The sequence below is a fragment of the Staurois parvus genome, unplaced genomic scaffold (genome assembly GCF_062004578.1).
Source record: "Staurois parvus isolate SC_StPar_1 unplaced genomic scaffold, SC_StPar_1.0 ptg000752l, whole genome shotgun sequence".
Lineage (NCBI taxonomy): Eukaryota > Metazoa > Chordata > Amphibia > Anura > Ranidae > Staurois > Staurois parvus.
In genome coordinates this window covers 10608-27691 of record NW_028318548.1, presented here as the reverse complement: position 1 = coordinate 27691, position 17084 = coordinate 10608, and the positions used below count along the sequence as shown (strand labels likewise).

Sequence of the window (17084 nt, the reverse complement as noted above, 5' to 3'; positions counted from 1 at the left end):
GCCTCCCCTGTGCTCCACCAAGATCAATAACACAAGCATCATTCCCTCCCCTCATGCCAGGGTACTAGGTGTAATCCTAGACTCCCATCTGTCCTTTCAGCCCCAAGTCCAGTCACTGTCCAAATCTTGTAGACTTCACCTCCACAACATCCCCAAGATACGCCCGTTCCTAACCTCAGAAACCACTAAGCAACTTATCCACTCCCTTGTTATATCTGGCCTTGACTATTGTAACTCCCTCCTCATTGGCCTACCTCATCACAGGCTATCCCCTCTTCAGTCTATCATGAATGCTGCTGCCAGACTCATCCACCTTACTAACGTTCTGTATCTGTCACCCCTCTCTGCCAATCCCTCCACTGGCTTAACGTTGCCCAACGGATAAAATTCAAAACATTAACAATAATGTATAAAGCCATTTATAACTCTGCCTCAAATGACATCACCAATCTTGTCTCTAAATATCACCCAAACCGTACTCCCTGCTCCTCACAAGACCTCCTACTCTCTAGCTCCCTTGTCTCCTCCTCCCATGCTCGTCTCCAGGACTTCTCCAGAGCTTCCCCATCCTCTGGAACTCTCTACCCCAATTTATCAGACTATCGCCTACTCTGCAAACCTATCTCTTCAGGGAAGCCTATCCTTCCCTCAACTAATACTGGAATCTTCTACTCTTCCAACCAGTTCATCCCCCAAAGTTACTACCTTTTGTACCACTAGCCCCTCCCTCCTAGATTGTAAGCTCCAAGGATAAGGCCCTCCTATCCCTCTTGTATTGAACTGTATTGTTGCTGTATTGTCTCCCGTTATATTGTAAAGTGCTGAGCAAACTGTTGGCACTATATAAATCCTGTATAATAATAATAATAATAATCACATTCTTTCCTGGCAGGGCCGGATTTAGTTTGTCTGGTCTGGGGGTGCAGTAAAAAAAAAAAAAAAAAAAAAGTCGGGGGCATAATGTTTACACACATTTTATCCAATCCTCTCTTAGCTCCCTACAACTCCATGTGGCTGTATTATGCCAGCGTTTTTCAATCTTCAGATCCAGCTGAGGAAAGCTGGGATTGAACAGAAAATAAGTCCAGCAGTGCATGTAGCACACCATTGCAATTGGTTGTCACGGTCAGGTTGTGCCTAGCAGTGGAAATGGCTTAAAGCAGGATGAAAAGAACCTGAGCCTAGTCCCAGTATACAGTACACTGTACACATATGGCACAGTCCTTGTACCCACAAAATGCTTCTAATTTATATGCCACAAGTGACAGTCTCACAGTAAGAACATAAACCTCAGGGCAAAGGAGTTAAAAAGAACCCTTCCTTTACATTTGCTTTTCTGCACCCAAAAAGGTATTGTTTTGCCTCACTGAACATATCTTAAAGAACTTCATAACAGGTTGCCGACCAGCCACAGTACATATACTTTTTTTCTTTTGTTTAGAAAAAATTAGTCTTAGCCTTGCATTAATTTTACTAAAGCTCTTATTATTAGCGTTCGTATTAAAACCACAAAAATGACCACGGAGTGTGTAATTGTGGGAGAGTCTGCGCCTACACTGGGTACAATACTATCACTGAATTCTCTGAACACAGCGCACTAAGCTTTGCAGCAGCTGTAAAACAGTCCTGCTGCCACCCTGTTCTCCACAGAGGGGGAAGTTAAGGATATATACAGTATCTCACAGAAGTGAGTACACCCCTCACATTTCTGTAAATATTTGATTCTATCTTTTCATGTGACAACACTGAAGAAATGACACTTTTCTACAATGTGACGTAGTGAGTGTACAGCTTGTATAACATGTAAATCTGCTGTCCCTTCAGAATAACTCAACACACTGCCATTAATGTCTAAACCGCTGGCAACAAAAGTGAGTCCACCCCTAAATGACAAGGTCCAAATTGGGCCCAAAGTGTCAATACTTTGTGTGGACACCATTATTATCAAGCACTGCCTTAACCCTCTTGGGTATGGAGTTCACCAGAGCTTCACAGGTTGCCACTGGAGTCCTCTTCCACTCCTCCATGACGACATCACAAAGCTGGTGGATGTTAGAGATCTTGCGTTCCTCCACCTTCCGTTTGAGGATGCCCCACAGATGCTCAATAGGGTTTAGGTCTGGAGACATGCTTGGCCAGTCCATCACCTTTACCCTCAGCTTCTTTAGCAAGGCAGTGGTCGTCTTGGAGCGGTGTTTGGGGTCGGTATGTTGGAATACTGCCCTGCGGCCCAGACTCCAAAGGGAAGGGATCATGCTCTGCTTCAGTATATCACAGTACATGTTGGCATTCATGGTTCCCTCAATGAACTGTAGCTCCCCAGTACCGGCAGCACTCATGCAGCCCCAGACCATGACATTCCCACCACCATGCTTGACTGTAGGCAAGACACACTTGTCTTTGTACTCCTCACCTGGTTGCCTCCACACACGCTTGACACCACCTGAACCAAATCAGTTGATCTTGTTGTCATCAGACCACAGGACGTGGTTCCAATAATCCATGTCCTTAGTCTGCTTGTCTTCAGCAAACTGTTTGCAGACTTTCTTGTGCATCATCTTTAGAAGAGGCTTTCTTCTGGGACGACAGCCATGCAGACCAATTTGATGCAGTGTGTGGCGTATGGTCTGAGCACTGACTGGCTGACCCCCTTCCCATTCAACCTCTGCAGCAATGCTGGCAGCACTCATACATCTATTTCTCAAAGACAACATCTTGATATGACGCTGAGCACGTGCACTCAACCTCTTTGGTTGACCATGGCGAGGCCTGTTCGGAGTGGAATCTGTCCTGTTAAACCGCTGTATGGTCTTGGCCACCGTGCTGCAGCTCAGGTTCAGGGTCTTGGCAATCTTCTTATAGCCTAGACAATTGTTTGAAAAAAAATTCCTCCTGCGCTGTAATGGACCCCAAACCCTACCTATCAGCTGCTTACACTCAAACTGATACCCAACCAGTGCAGAATAAATATTAAACAATAGTGCAGCGCTAATAAACTGAATCACTATAAATATTGCTACATGGGCTAAAAATGCCAAACACATCTACATGTGAAATAATGATATTGAAAACATGGAAAAAAAATTAAAAAATGAAAACATATGAAATGTGAAAAATATGACACATCTTAAAGTGACCAAATCATCTTAGTGCCCCACACAAGTGCCAGCAAATAATATTGGAATAAAGATAACAAACATAAATCACGTGATAGTGCCACTTCAAATCTCATAAATGTACAAACGCAGAAATATATAAGTCCAATATGAATAATTCAGTGATGCAACATACACATACACACGCAGCTGGAGTGGAAAAGTGTGTTGGCACTTACACGATTGAGCACCAATTGCACATTGCATGTGTATGTTGCATCACTGAATTATTCATATTGGACTTATATATTTATGCGTTTGTACATTTATGAGATTTGAAGTGGCACTATCACGTGATTTATGTTTGTAATCTTCTTATAGCCTAGGCCATCTTTATGTGGAGCAACAATTCTTTTTTTCAGATCCTCAGAGTTCTTTGCCATGAGGTGCCATGTTGAACTTCCAGTGACCAGTATGAGAGAGTGGGAGCGATAACACCAAATGTAACACACCTGCTCCCCTTTCACACCTGAGACCTTGTAACACTAATGAGTCACATGACACTGGGGAGTGAAAATGGCTAATTGGACCTTGTCACTTAGGGGTGGACTCACTTTTGTTGCCAGCGATTTAGACATTAATGGCTGTGTGTTGAGTTATTTTGAGTGGACAGTACATTTACATGTTATACAAGCTGTACACTGACTACGTCACATTGTAGCAAAGTGTCATTTCTGCAGTGTTGTCACATGAAAAGATAGAATAAAATATTTACAAAAATGTGAGGGGTGTACTCACTTCTGGGAGATACTGTATTTGCCAACTAATTCAAGACCAAGAAAAATACAAGTGCCGCAGGACCAAAACAGCAGGGACGTTTACCGACATGAATAGAAGGACCTTCCACCAATGCGTTTTTTCTAATATACCTGCTCTATGTGCAGCACATTGGGGTGTATGGATTATGAATGGCACACCCTTACATTGTACAGCAGACCGCAATGCACTGCACTACAACCAACATATACCATTTTATTGTGGGTATTGAGCCTAAAACACTTTTTCCCCGCTCACACTCCCACTCAGAACAGTACGGCACCTATAGGACTGATGAGGTCACAGCTCCTCATGTTCCTCTGGTTGGGGAATCCCAGCGGGCTGCTGACAGGAGGCCGGAGTGTAGAATTCCATGAGGTATTCACAACGACTTGGCTCCGACGTGGACATGATGACTGTTTCTTTACCACAGAACAATTTCACCTGCAGAAGGGAGAAAAATGACGGCATTTGCATGTCTTAGTCTGATCAAACACCTCATCACGATTGCTACGGTGCAACATACAGGGGGAAACACGCCTCCTCACACGTTCCCAAAGATTCCGAGTACAATCCTTCCACGTGGCTGTATGTGTACAGATGCACTTTTATGGAGACTACAAAACTGCTATGTAGCTGTATTTATAAAGTGACTGCAATGCTGTTACATAGCTGTGCAGAGTAGGCATAAGATATATGGTGTATGTGACCTTCTAGGTGTCTCGTTATCCTGTAATGAAGCCATACCCTGCACTTTGGTCACAGCAGGCAATGCCCCGCAATCCAACATGTTATTCCCATCGGTCATCCCTAGTGACACTCACCAATGTGGACCGGTTGGGACCCTGCCAACAGCCTGTGCCCTGGTCGTACTTCATGGCACTACATCTGTCATTTTCTGGTCCGGCCCAGGTGTTCCAGATGCTGTGAATATGAAGTCATAACAAAAAAAGAAAAATCACATTTACTAGAAGGTGCTCAGGAGCCTATTTGCCCATTTCCTGTGAGTCCGGTTCACACCAATGCACTGAATGAAATGTTATTTTGTGAAATTTTATTAAAGGACAAGTTCACCTTTTGTAACGTTACGTGTTATACCCGTATTCAAGGTGTAACATGTAACAAGTTACTTTTGCAGCAGCAACAAGGCCCCCCCCAATCCTCATTGTGTCAGCATGCTGCTGATCTTCTCCCCACACCCACCATTTTAAATAAACACGGCCTTGCGGCGCTCCGTCCACCCAGCCGTGTCATCCATTCACAGAATTTTGTGAACGGGAAAACTACAAGTACCAACAGCTTTTGCAGCTGACGGCTTATAGTCCTCAACCACGGCACTGTTGAGTGCTCTAGGTAGTTCACTGCTCCTCCCAGTACGTGGTGATAGCAACACTGACATTCTGCAGGAGCCTAATATTGCACCCAGGTTGCACAAAAAAAATAAATAAAAAAAAAACATTTTTACCTTCAAAAACTTTCCTTTCTTTTCTTTTTTTTTTACAAAGAGCAGCTTATCCTTTGAAGTAAAACAAGTAAACGGTGTGATGCAAAATGTCGATGGTGTGAATGGATCCTACAAAGAGTGGGCTTGTGGATAGGAATTGTGTTCCAACACAATTGTGTTTTTTTTTTTACTTTAGGTACTTTCACATTTGTTTCTTACTCAAAACATGCATACAAATATCAATGCCATTGGACTCCATTGTTTTCACTTTTGTATAGAAGGCTTACTGCTGGCAGGTTTGGGGCATCCTCACAGTAGTAAAAATCATCATTTCTGAGCTTACAGAACCAGAAATAAACAAGTACTAACACGCATAAAATGACAACAAATGAAGAACATTTCCTTAAAGCACAGGAGAAAAGCTGCAGATTTGTGGCAACTACTGCACCGAAACACATTAAAACTCCAGCAGGTAAAAAAAAATAAACACCCCTAATAAGGCACCTTTCAAACCGTTTGGCTCCGATCAGCAGGGTATCTGCTCACAGATCGCAGTGGACTTTCCTCTGTGTGAAAGGAGCCTTAGCATTACTATTTTTGTGACCTGCAGGAGTAATAATGTTTCAGTGTGTGACCGGTCACATCCGTGCCCTTACAGTTTCTGTGGACACAGGCAGACCCGTCAGCTCTATGGGTGGCCAGGTGTAAATGGGCTCTCCTGTACCTCCCATCCAGTCAACAAAAATGAAAAATTACGCATTTCTTTTCTGTTTTTTTGCTTTCTGGACCTGGATGGCGGTAGGTGGATGTAAAGAGACACAAGCCCAATTACATCTGCCTGTCCATAGGGCTCCATGGACCTTCCAACCAGGTCTGCCTGAAAAACTGACAAGTGGACCTGATTGGAATGCTGGTGTGAAAGTAGCCTAACAATTACATCAGCACTTGCCCTATAATAGATCATACTCATCTGCAGCTTAGACCAAATTAGGGCTCATTCACAAAGAGAAAAAAACACAGTTATTTACCTGTTAACTATTTCCAGGAATCTTCCAGGACAGCTTCACATGAGAGATAGGCTCCTCCTACCAGGAAACACCTGATCCACTTTTTCCTAATAAATAGCCTCTCCACCCCTGAGATCCTCAGTGTAATAATATAACCGAAGGTCTAGGATAAAACACAAATATAACAGTAGGAATATCATATATCTAGTCCATTGTATGACAGAACACCAGCTTATAACTAGAAAAGCTACAATTTCTGGGGAAATTGTGTGAAGTGTTCTTGCCTCCACCAGTAGTCTATAACTGGAGTGGGCGGTGTAACTGGGTGGAGTGGGTTCCTATGGCAACTCACTCTACAGCAAGGCCAGAGAAGAGCGGTTAAAAAACTGCTCCAACTTGCTCACTTCACTGGCGGTTGGCCTCTTCAAAAGATTGTAGTTTAAAAATGATAAATCTGAAGAGCTTTATATTGTGAGAATCACAAGACCCAGCCCTACATTTTGTTGCATAGTATGTCTCTGAAATATTAAAAATGAAGGCACAGTCGCAGTTTAGAAATTGCCCTTCAAATTTGAGGTGGCTAGAGTGCAGTTTCAATGAATGTCAATGGGCGGCGTGAGTTGCAAACAAATGGTCATATTGTGAAGACTATCAGGACTATGGCCTAGCCGTGGACATTTTTAGTGGCAGCAGGGATAGCTGAACGTTTTGATATAAGATTTGTGTAGGTGGGCTTGAAAATGAGGGAGTGATGGCAGTTTACAAATCATGTCCTGATTTTTCAGCTCACACTCTAGCTTTTGTCAGCTCCCACTCTAGTTTTCAACATTCCGCCATTCATTCCTATGGGACCAATTTCACCACAAAAACGCTGATATTTCGTGAACCATTCGGCGAAACGTTCCACAAAGTAATAGCACACCAATCGGGAACAATCCGCACGTTTCGGTATATTACTGTCTATGTAGTGTAAAAACTGCGGGAGGAGTTAGGGTGGTAAATTTGGCAATAATAATAGGAATATATATGTGAGATAACAGTAAGTGGTTGCCATGCAAGAACACTTAATGACAGGATTCTCCCAATTAAGCCTTCCTAAATGTAACCCATTGGAATTATGCACCACAATCCTTTTGCAGCGGTTTAACACTGACACTGGTATTTCCCCACCCCCCACCGATAACTGGCCCTACAGCCACTGATTATTTTCAGCCAAGAGTAAAATGGAAGTTGATTCTAATCCAAGAATCTGTCATTCAATAACATTTTGTTGGGGTGGTTACTGCACTTGCTACTGAGTCACAGAACAAACCCAAAACACTTGCAGTCAGGACACCGGTACGCCACGATCCAAACACATCAACAAACTTACCTTGAACACATCCTAGTTGTGGTCCAGCGTGAACAGCACCAGCAAGTCAGACGTTCCCTTGGACAGATTCTTGGGGACGACAATTGCTCCAGAGAACTTTCTCTTTACAGTCATTCAGTTTGCACTTTGACAACAAAAATAAACATATCAGTTATTTGGAAGAGCATCAACCCCAGCACTGCCCACATATTCTACCATGGACAGGAATACAATCAGTTTGATTTGTAATTCTGAACACTTGACTTCTTATGAGCAGCTCTCATATTTCCGTTGTCTTTAGGGTGCATTTATTTTACATTACAATTTAAAGGAGGATTGAAGTCTACACTCAGAAACCTGCAAGTTTAACCACCTATCTACCGGGCACTTATACCCCCTTTGTGCCCCGGCCAATTTTCAGCGCTGTCTCACATTGAATGACAATTGCACAGTCATGCAACATTGTACACATATGACATTTTTATAATATTTTTCACACACAGAGATTTTTTTTTGTGGTATTTAATCGCAGTTGGGTGTTTTATTTTTGGCACTATAAACAAAAGAAGAGCAACATATGCAGCAATGATGGGCACTGATAGGCGGCGCTGATGGGCGACACGGACAACCAGCCCTGACTGCCGAAGCTGAATGGGTGGCATTGATGGACGGTACTGATGGGGGCCCTGCTGGGTGGTACTGAAGGGCACTGATCATCAGTGCCCTGATGATCATTGCCGATCTCCTCTGTGACAGCTGCCAGTTATCGGCAGTACTTTCTGCACGCTGTGACAGTGTGAGGAAAATGCTGCCGATAACAGACAACTGTATTTACACAGTGAACTGTTGTGTCATTGGACGCAGCTGATCATGTGGGAAAAGGCTGCTGTGATTGGCCTTTTACCTCATCATGTGATCAGCTGTCTCCGTAGGACACAGCGATCACGGAGATCGCCGGGTGCGTGCCCCTGATGGTGCGCGGGGGGCACATTCTGGGAGGACGTCATAAGACACCCTCCCAGAATTAGGTAACCGCGCTGTAGCCGTCATTTGGCTATATCACGGTTACCAAGTGGTTAAAGGATAAGCTCACCTTTTGTAAAAAAAAAATAAAAAATTAAAAATGCACGTTTTTTTTTTTTGCAGCCAACAAAAATGTGCATTTACTATTTTTGTACATTACATTCTGTAAAGTATTGCACCTGTGATCAGCAGATTGTGGGTGCAATGCCCGGATCCTGCAGACCCACAATAAGCTGTCTGCCCGTACTCCCATATGTCAGAAAGTTCCTACACTGCAGGAAGAATCAATGAACTACAAGAGTGCTCATCAGTGTCCTCGCAGCTCATTGAGAACTACAACCTGTCAGCCACAATGGCTGACAATACTTGTAGTCCGTTCATTCAAGGAAACTGAATGAATGACGTGGACATGTGGGTGGAGCCCTGAAGGGCCACACTGTTTTTAAATTGTGACAGCGGGTGAGGGAAGAAGCCCACTGTCATGGAGAGGAGCGCTGGTGGCGGGAGGTTGGGGAATAGGAGCATGGTAAGTGTTACACCCCAAATATGGGTGACATGCTCCGAAAGGTGCTTAGATCCTTTCATTTCTACATTGTTTTTGTTCAACCAGAGTGGCTCCAGGCAGAAAAGTACAACCTGAAGATGAACTGCTGAAAAACAATCTGGAATACATAGAACAGAGACATTTTACCTGCCAAAAGATTCTTTATTTCTGTCTGTCCAGTTCTGAGAATTTCAAAGCTCTGTCACACTGCACAGCTCTGTCTAGCAGGGCAGTAGACCTGATTTTAATCTGCTGCAGTAACTTACAGTTCTTGCTCCTCCCTCAGTCTGAATGGATAGTGAAAGAAGCAGTAGACTGATGAGCTCACACCCGTCACTCTGCTCTCTCCTCCTAACCGCATGCCCCTTACACGAGTATTGCAGCAGAACTGATTCACTTCTTGTGCTGCGGCTTCTCTCTGGTCAAATCTGAACTCTGCTGTACAGGGATTTTAAGAGTCAAATATCAAGTCAAAGTGTAGGCACTTGCATCATTCAATGTAATAATTATATATAAGCAGTAGACGAGCACATAAATGCTGCATTCTAGTCCATGGGGCGTCATTTTAAATGACTCATTCAGGGCAGAGAAATATTTTTTAAAAATGTGAGAGCCCATAAAGCTGCCCGTACATTTCACCTCCCACAAACCTATATGGATCAGGCCATATGAGCAGAGATGCAGTATGGATCCTTTTTATGCAGGATCTTTCAGCTAGCAAGATCCTGTAAAAATGTCGGCAGCCGTCAAAGGACAAGTTCACCTTTCGTAACGTTAAACCCAAACTCAGGGTGTAAAATGTAATATGTTGTTATGATCAGACTGGGCCCTGTGGGGGATCTTCTCCCCTCTCGCTGTCAAATTTTTAAAACCGTGGCCGTGTAGGGCTCCGCCCACACAGTCACCTGTGGATGAGAGACTACAAGTCCCAAGAGCCTTAGCGGCTGTCAGCTTTAGTCCTCAATAAACGACTACTGTGCTGTGAAGTGCCGTGGTAGTTCATTCATTTTTCCTGTCAGTATATCTGTTGGCTCGTACATCCCTTTACGTGTAAGAAGATATACTAACAGATCTGCAGGAGACCCGCATGGCGCTGGCACAATGGTCTACGGGCTCCTGCAGACAGAAATAAGAAATGCACATTTATTTTACCTGCAAAAAAAAAAAAAGTGCAATAATTATTGTTTTTTAAAAGGTGAACTCATCCTTTAAAGGATACAGTCACCTTTTGTAACGTTACACCCATATTCAGGGTTACAATCACACCAGCCCCTGCACCCCCCCCCCCCCATCACCGTTGTATCTGCTAATGGGGGATCTTCTCCCCCCTGCTAGCTGTCAAAATGTAAAATAAAAACTGCTATGCGGGGCTCCGGCAGCGTCACTCATTCACAGTATTCTGTGAATGGGAAAACTACAAGTCCCAGCAGCCTTTCCAGTTGTCAGTTTGTGGTTTTCAACCAACTATCACGCCAGTCCACAGCACCATGGTAGTTCATTGAGCCTTCCTGTCAGTAAGTATCTGCTTGCCCATACGGGATGTACAAGCAAGCAGATTCTGGCTGTGGTGGGAGCACAGCCTGCCTGTCCTCCAATGGGCAAGATTTATTTTTAATAGTAATGGCGGCGATCAGCAACTTATAGCATGACTGCGGCGGGCATTCTGACACTGGGGGGAACTGACTTGATGTCACTGACATCCCCGGTGACACCAATACACTGATCAGTGCTAATAAAAAGCGCTGACACTGTACTAATGGCACTGGTCAGGAAGGGGTTAGCATGTGGGGCGATCAAAGGGTTAACTGTGTGCTGTGTAAGCCATGCAAAGCATTGTGCAGTAGCTGACAGGGGAGAGCACTGTATTGTTTACATACAGTTCTCTCCCTCCGTCAGTAATGCTCCTCAATCACCGGGACCCGGTGACTGACAGCTAAGGCTGCGAATAGCTGCACGGGTAGGGGCGTGCACGGCTCAGAAATGCAAAATGACGTATATATACAGGTGATTTTGCGCACCCCTGCCGCCCTGTAGCAGTATATCTTCTATAGGGCGGCAGGAAAGCGGTTCACTGAAAGTACAAATACGAGGTAACCTGATAAGACTTCTTTTCTGATCTTCTGGAGTTTAATGGACACTAGCTAGATCAAAGCTGAGCACATAAATCTTGAAGATCTGAACTTCAGCTTCCCTTCAGTCTTACACAGTTGTACAGACTTCTCTGCTCTACTGACATGGCATGATTTCACTGCACACTGAGCTTCTCACAGTGTGCATCACAAGTCAGAGCCCACCTTATTTCCTTGCTGGAGGACGTCAAGCATCTATTCTTTCCTCCCCGGCCTTCCTGTCCCTGGTCCACCCTTTTCATTCATTGGATTTCACTTTCAATCATGAAGATTCGGCATCACATGTGTGCATTACCTGGAGTGATTTGTGTGCCAACCAAGCCTGCCGAGAGTGCCACTGCTGAGAGACGGACATCCAACCATCAAAGCATTTTGATTTTTGCACAAATCGTCCTAAGAGTCAGCCCACTGCTTGTATCAGAACTGAGGACCTATGAGAGGAGTACTGAGGCAGGGTGCTGTGATCATTTCAGAAGGCCAGCATCCCACTAGCACCTCTCACCAGCCATTGCATAGGGAAGCACAGAGACCCAGTGATGTCTAAACAAGCTATATAGTGAAAACAGAAAGTTTCCTTTTAAAACTCATCAGCATGTTGATGGGGATGGAAAGACTTCAGCTTCAAAGGAAACCCTGAGGAACATATCGAGGTGACCCTTTCTTCTGAGAATTGTAGTACCCGCCATGATACTTTGGATCATCCTTCACAAGTACAGAGATGAGGAATTCTAACAGTTTTCTGACATTCACAGCATGCTTGTTCCAGGCATTGAAGCCAAACTACCAGGCACATAGCATTTTCAGAAGACCAACAATGGCCACAAAAGCAGACCCATACTTCTCATGACAGGTAGACTTTGAAGGAAACGAATGCATGAAACAATATGGAGATCATTATGGAACACTCTGAAAATGCTATTTGCCTGGCTGTCTCTAGAATCCATACTTTGAAACACCAACTTGAAGCCAGCATGCAGGTTAGAAAGCAGGGATGCACCGATACCATTTTCTGATCGGCCAGTACCGATACTTTCGGTCAAGTACTCGCCGATACCGATTGCCGATACTTTGTGGTGCGATGTGCGTCAATACAAAATGTATGAACACAAATTGCAGCACAAAGACCAGCATGCAATGTGAACAGGAATGCAATTTCTGTCCAAAACAAATGCGGTTTCCCCACTGGACAGGAGCGGTGAAGGGAGTTTTCCCGCAGCGGAGAGTGGGCATGTGGGGATGTATACCATGGTGGCAGATACTCCATATTCTCAGCGGTAGGAGAGGAGACAAAGACGCCGACATCTGAAATCCCTGCCGATTTCTCTCCTCACCTTGCAGCAATGACAGTTCAGGCTAGAGGACTATTGATGTCACATGGACGGTGCTGACCAATCAGATGCCACAGGGATGTTGGATTCCTATCTCCTGACGCCCGGGACATGTAGTTCCGGGCGCTGGGCAGGTAGTTTCATTCTACCTTTAGGTCTGCTGCGGGCAAGCAGCAGGGCTCACCTGTCAGGTGAGGCAATAGGTGGCAGCGCTGCTGTTGACTGCGTTGCACAGTGCCAGCCTCTCCGCACCCCCGTCGTGTGCTCTCCCCGTTGGGTAGAGGGGAGGGAGAAGAGCGGACGAGTCCCCTCCCCTTCTTGTGCTGACTCGGAAGTGACGTTATGATGTCACTTCCGGGTCCCCGTTGAGAGATTGTAGAGCAATCCCCATAGGAACAGAGGGGAGACATCCAGAGTCTTTTAGACCTTGGATGTCTCGAAGAGAACCTGTCACCAAAAATCATCACATAGGGGAAGTTGTCCCCGTGATTAAAAAAAAACTTTTTTTTTACAATTATAAACAATGAAAGTTACACCCAAGCACATGCCATCCCCCCAAAAAGGCCGGCACCCCCACACATACAAAAACGTACAAAACGTAAAAGCACACGCTGGGACGCCTACGCATCAAACCGTCGATTGCGATACGTTACATATCGCCGCGCACGCCAGAATGAGAGCGATAATTCTAGCACCAGACCTCCTCCGTAATACTAAACTGGTGACCTATAAAGGAGCTTTAAAAGTGTCACCTATAGAAAATACAGGGTACTGAAGCTCCTCGCCATTTCACAAGTGCGCACAAATTTAAGGATGACAAGTTGGATATCTATTTATTCGCTGCAACCTCGGCTTTTAGATTTTACAGAAAATAGGGTCATTTATTGCTTTTTTTGTGCCCTAAAATTAACATACTTGTATTTTTTACTGAAATTTTGCGATAATATGGGACATAAAAAATTGGAACTACCACTATTTTATTCTCTAGGGTCTCTGCTTTCAGGAAATATATATTTGGGTGTTATGCCATCTTCAGGCTTAAAATGATTTTTTAAATGTGTGCAAAAATGGCAAAAACGTCTCTGGCAGCCAAAGGGATAAAGTATAAGCCCTGACCCACCCATTCCTGACGAGCAGCCAATCGGTGCTCAGTACACTGCAAGGTCTCTCTCCTCCTTGCTAGTCCCCGGGTGCAGTGCTGGAGAGAGGGGGGGGGAGGGGGAGGGGGAGGAGATAAACAGCGCAATGTTAAAAATATGACACGTTTAAGTCGCCATAAAGTCTCTTTTGCTTTTAAAACAAGTAGATTGTCATGAGGGACAAGTAGATTGGGGCCCCGATTTAGTCCCTGGACACGTCGTTTATCAAACATTTCCACCCCCCTGTGCCATCTCGCCCGTACTGTCATCGCTGCAAGGAGAGGAGAGAAAGCCGCTTCACAGGTCTGCAGATTTGAAATCCCCACAACTATCTATTCTCTCCTTGCAGCGATGACAGTCCGGGCAAGGCGGCTTCTGATTGGTCAGCACCGTCCATGTGTCCATAACAGGAAGTGAGAGGAAATCCATGCAAACTGGACCCCCCAGATCACCAGAACTAGTGTCCCCATCGGAAGATTTCCCCTCTATCACTTTTCTGGGGACAACCCAAAATGTGGGATCGTCTTTCCCATTCACTTTGGATGATGATGGTAAACAGGACAAACAGAGAGGGGGGATCTCCCCAACAATGGGGGCACAGACAGCAATAAACACTGACAGGGGCTCCAATCATCTCCACTCCATCCAAATCTAAACATGACTTTCCTTTACTTATTTCATTTCTTTTAATATTTAGATTTGTTTTCAGTATTCCTCAGTGATTGTATGACACGGATCTCTTTATGAAGAGTGGGGGAGGGGCGGGGAAGTGATATTTGGGGGATTATAGCTCTGTATTCATTTCCTTTATGAATGGCTGATATGGGGGGGGGGGGGTCTGGCACAGCTGCTGGGGGGATTATTGGGGGGGTTTCTGCACAATGCTGGGGTACTATAGAATGAATACATGGAGAGAAATGAGATGTATTCTGTGCAGGCATGGGGGGGGGGGGGGCAGAAACACTGGAGGGGGGGATGGGGGAAGTTGTAGTAAGGGGGGGCAGAAATACTGGGGTGGAGGACAGATACACTGGGGGGATGGGGGCAGTTGTGGTAACACTGGGGGGGGGGGATGGGGGAAGTTGTGGTAACATGGGGGGGCAGAAACACTGGGGTGGAGGACAGATACACTGGGGGGATGGGGGCAGTTGTGGTATCACTGGGGGGGGATGGGGGAAGTTGTGGTAACATGGGGGGGCAGATACACTGGGGGGATGGGGGCAGTTGTAGGAACACTGGGGGGGGGGGGATGGGGGAAGTTGTGGTAACATGGGGGGGGCAGATACACTGGGGTGATGGGGGCAGTTGTGGTAACACTGAAGGGGGAGGGAAGTTGTGGTAACATGGGGGGGGCAGATACACTGGGGGGATGGGGGCAGTTGTAGGAACACTGGGGGGGGATGGGGGAAGTTGTGGTAACATGGGGGGCAGATACACTGGGGAGAATGGGGGAAGTTGTTGTAACATGGGGGGGCAGAAAAACTGGGGGGGGAATGGGGGAAGTTGTTGTAACACAGGGGGGGGGGGCAGAAACACTGGCGGGATGGGGGAAATTGTTGAAACACGGAGGGAGCAGAAAGACTGGGGGGGGGGATGGGGGAAGTTGTAACACGGGGGGGGCAGAAACACTGGGGGGGGGGGGGATGGAAGAAGTTGTTGTAACACGGGGGGGGGGGGAAGAAACACTGGCAGGATGGGGGAAATTGTTGAAACACGGAGGGAGCAGAAAGACTAGGGGGGGATGGGGGAAGTTGTTGTAACACGGGGGGGGGGGGCAGAAACACTGGGGTGGGAATGGGGGAAGTTGTTGTAACACGGGGGGGGCAGAAACACTGGGGTGGAGGGAAGAAACACTGGGAGGAAGGGGGATGTGGGTAGTTGTTGTAACGGGGGGGGGGGGCGGGAACACTGTCGGGGATGTGGACAGTTGTGGTAACACGGGGGGGGGGGGGAGGATGGGGGCAGTTGTAACACTAGGGGGGGCAGAAACACGGGGGGGATGGGGGCAGTTGTAACACTGGGGAGGAGGGCAAAAACACTGGGGGGGGGGGGCATTGGGGAAGTTGTGGTAAAACGGGGGGGGGGGGGCAGAAAGACTCGGGGAGAAGGTGGGGGCGCTTGTAGAAACACTGGGGGGGCAGAAACAGTGTGGGGGGAAATTGTAATACGGGGGGGCACAGAAAAACTGGGTGGGGGGCCATTGGGGAAGTTGTGGTAAAACAGAGGGGCAGAAAGACTGGGGGAAGGTGGGGGCAGTTGTGGTAACACTGAGGGGGGGCAGAAACACTGGGGGGGGCAGGTTTGGTAAAACTGGGGGGGGGGGCAGTTGAGGTTACACTGGGGGGGTCGAAGCTCCAGGTATGTCCCCCCCCATCATTTATTTGTCTCTCAATAGATAAAATCCCCCCCACATCATCCAGCACTCCCTCGGCCTCTTCCTCCTCCCCACCCCCGGCCTTCTCCTCACCTGGGCTCCCCCGGTCTCCATCTTGCCCACCCCGGACCCCGTTTCTCTCAGCTCCCGTCTGTCTCCTCCATCCCTCCTCGGGCTCCTATTACTCTCTGTGACATCAAAAGATGGCTGCCGAAGGAAAGCCATGTCTATAACGTTTAATGGAGCTGATTGGGAAGGGAGACACCTATGGCGGGGAGCGGTATTACCGCCATGGAACACATACAGGCACAGTGACATCTGGAGGCAGAATTTAGGAAAACCCACTAAAGTCACCACAACACTGATTCATTCTATGGGAAAATCAATAAAATAGCAGATTTAGTTTGGTTTTCAGTAAAAATATGTAGGCCCGAAAAGTGACGCTGTGATTGGCAGAGTGATTAGCTCCACCTCCAGGCTCTGATTGGCAGAGTGATTAGCTCCGCCTCCAGGCTGCCTCTGACCTCACTTCCTTTCTGGTTGTTGAGCGATACAGATCGTCAGAGCGGTTCTCCTGCAACTGACTGCGATCGTTAGCATTTCTATTGCTGATATCATTATATTATTCTTTAGTAGTGGGAAATATTTATATTTTTAGCCACTTTGAGGTCATCCAGCACCATCACGATGCCACGACCTTCACGACGCCCATCCCGTGGAAGGTCTTCACATCAGGTGAACGGAGGGTCTCCGATCGCCCATCGGACGAGGTCCAGGGTCCAACGTCATCGGAGACGGGAGGAGGCCTCCACCCACCGCAGCCGTTCACCAAGA

At 46.4% G+C, this 17084-nt stretch overlaps 1 long non-coding RNA gene across 4 annotated transcripts in view; it reads right to left on the bottom strand.

Annotated features, from left to right (window-relative positions):
* Positions 1-16823, bottom strand: part of LOC149444995 (uncharacterized) — a 31788-nt gene extending 14965 nt beyond the window's left edge. For 2 of the 4 annotated variants that reach the window (XR_016306478.1, XR_016306481.1), the window contains exons 1-5: positions 16344-16818; positions 7735-7858; positions 6384-6525; positions 4736-4835; positions 4195-4355 (exon numbers count right to left, since the gene is read on the bottom strand). This is a non-coding gene — a long non-coding RNA (uncharacterized LOC149444995). Of the gene's footprint in view, positions 1-4194; positions 4356-4735; positions 4836-6383; positions 6526-7734; positions 7859-11704; positions 12490-16343 lie in introns of those variants that run through there. The other 2 variants (XR_016306480.1, XR_016306479.1) reach the window with 2 other exon arrangements.
* Positions 16824-17084: the final 261 nt, after the last annotated feature.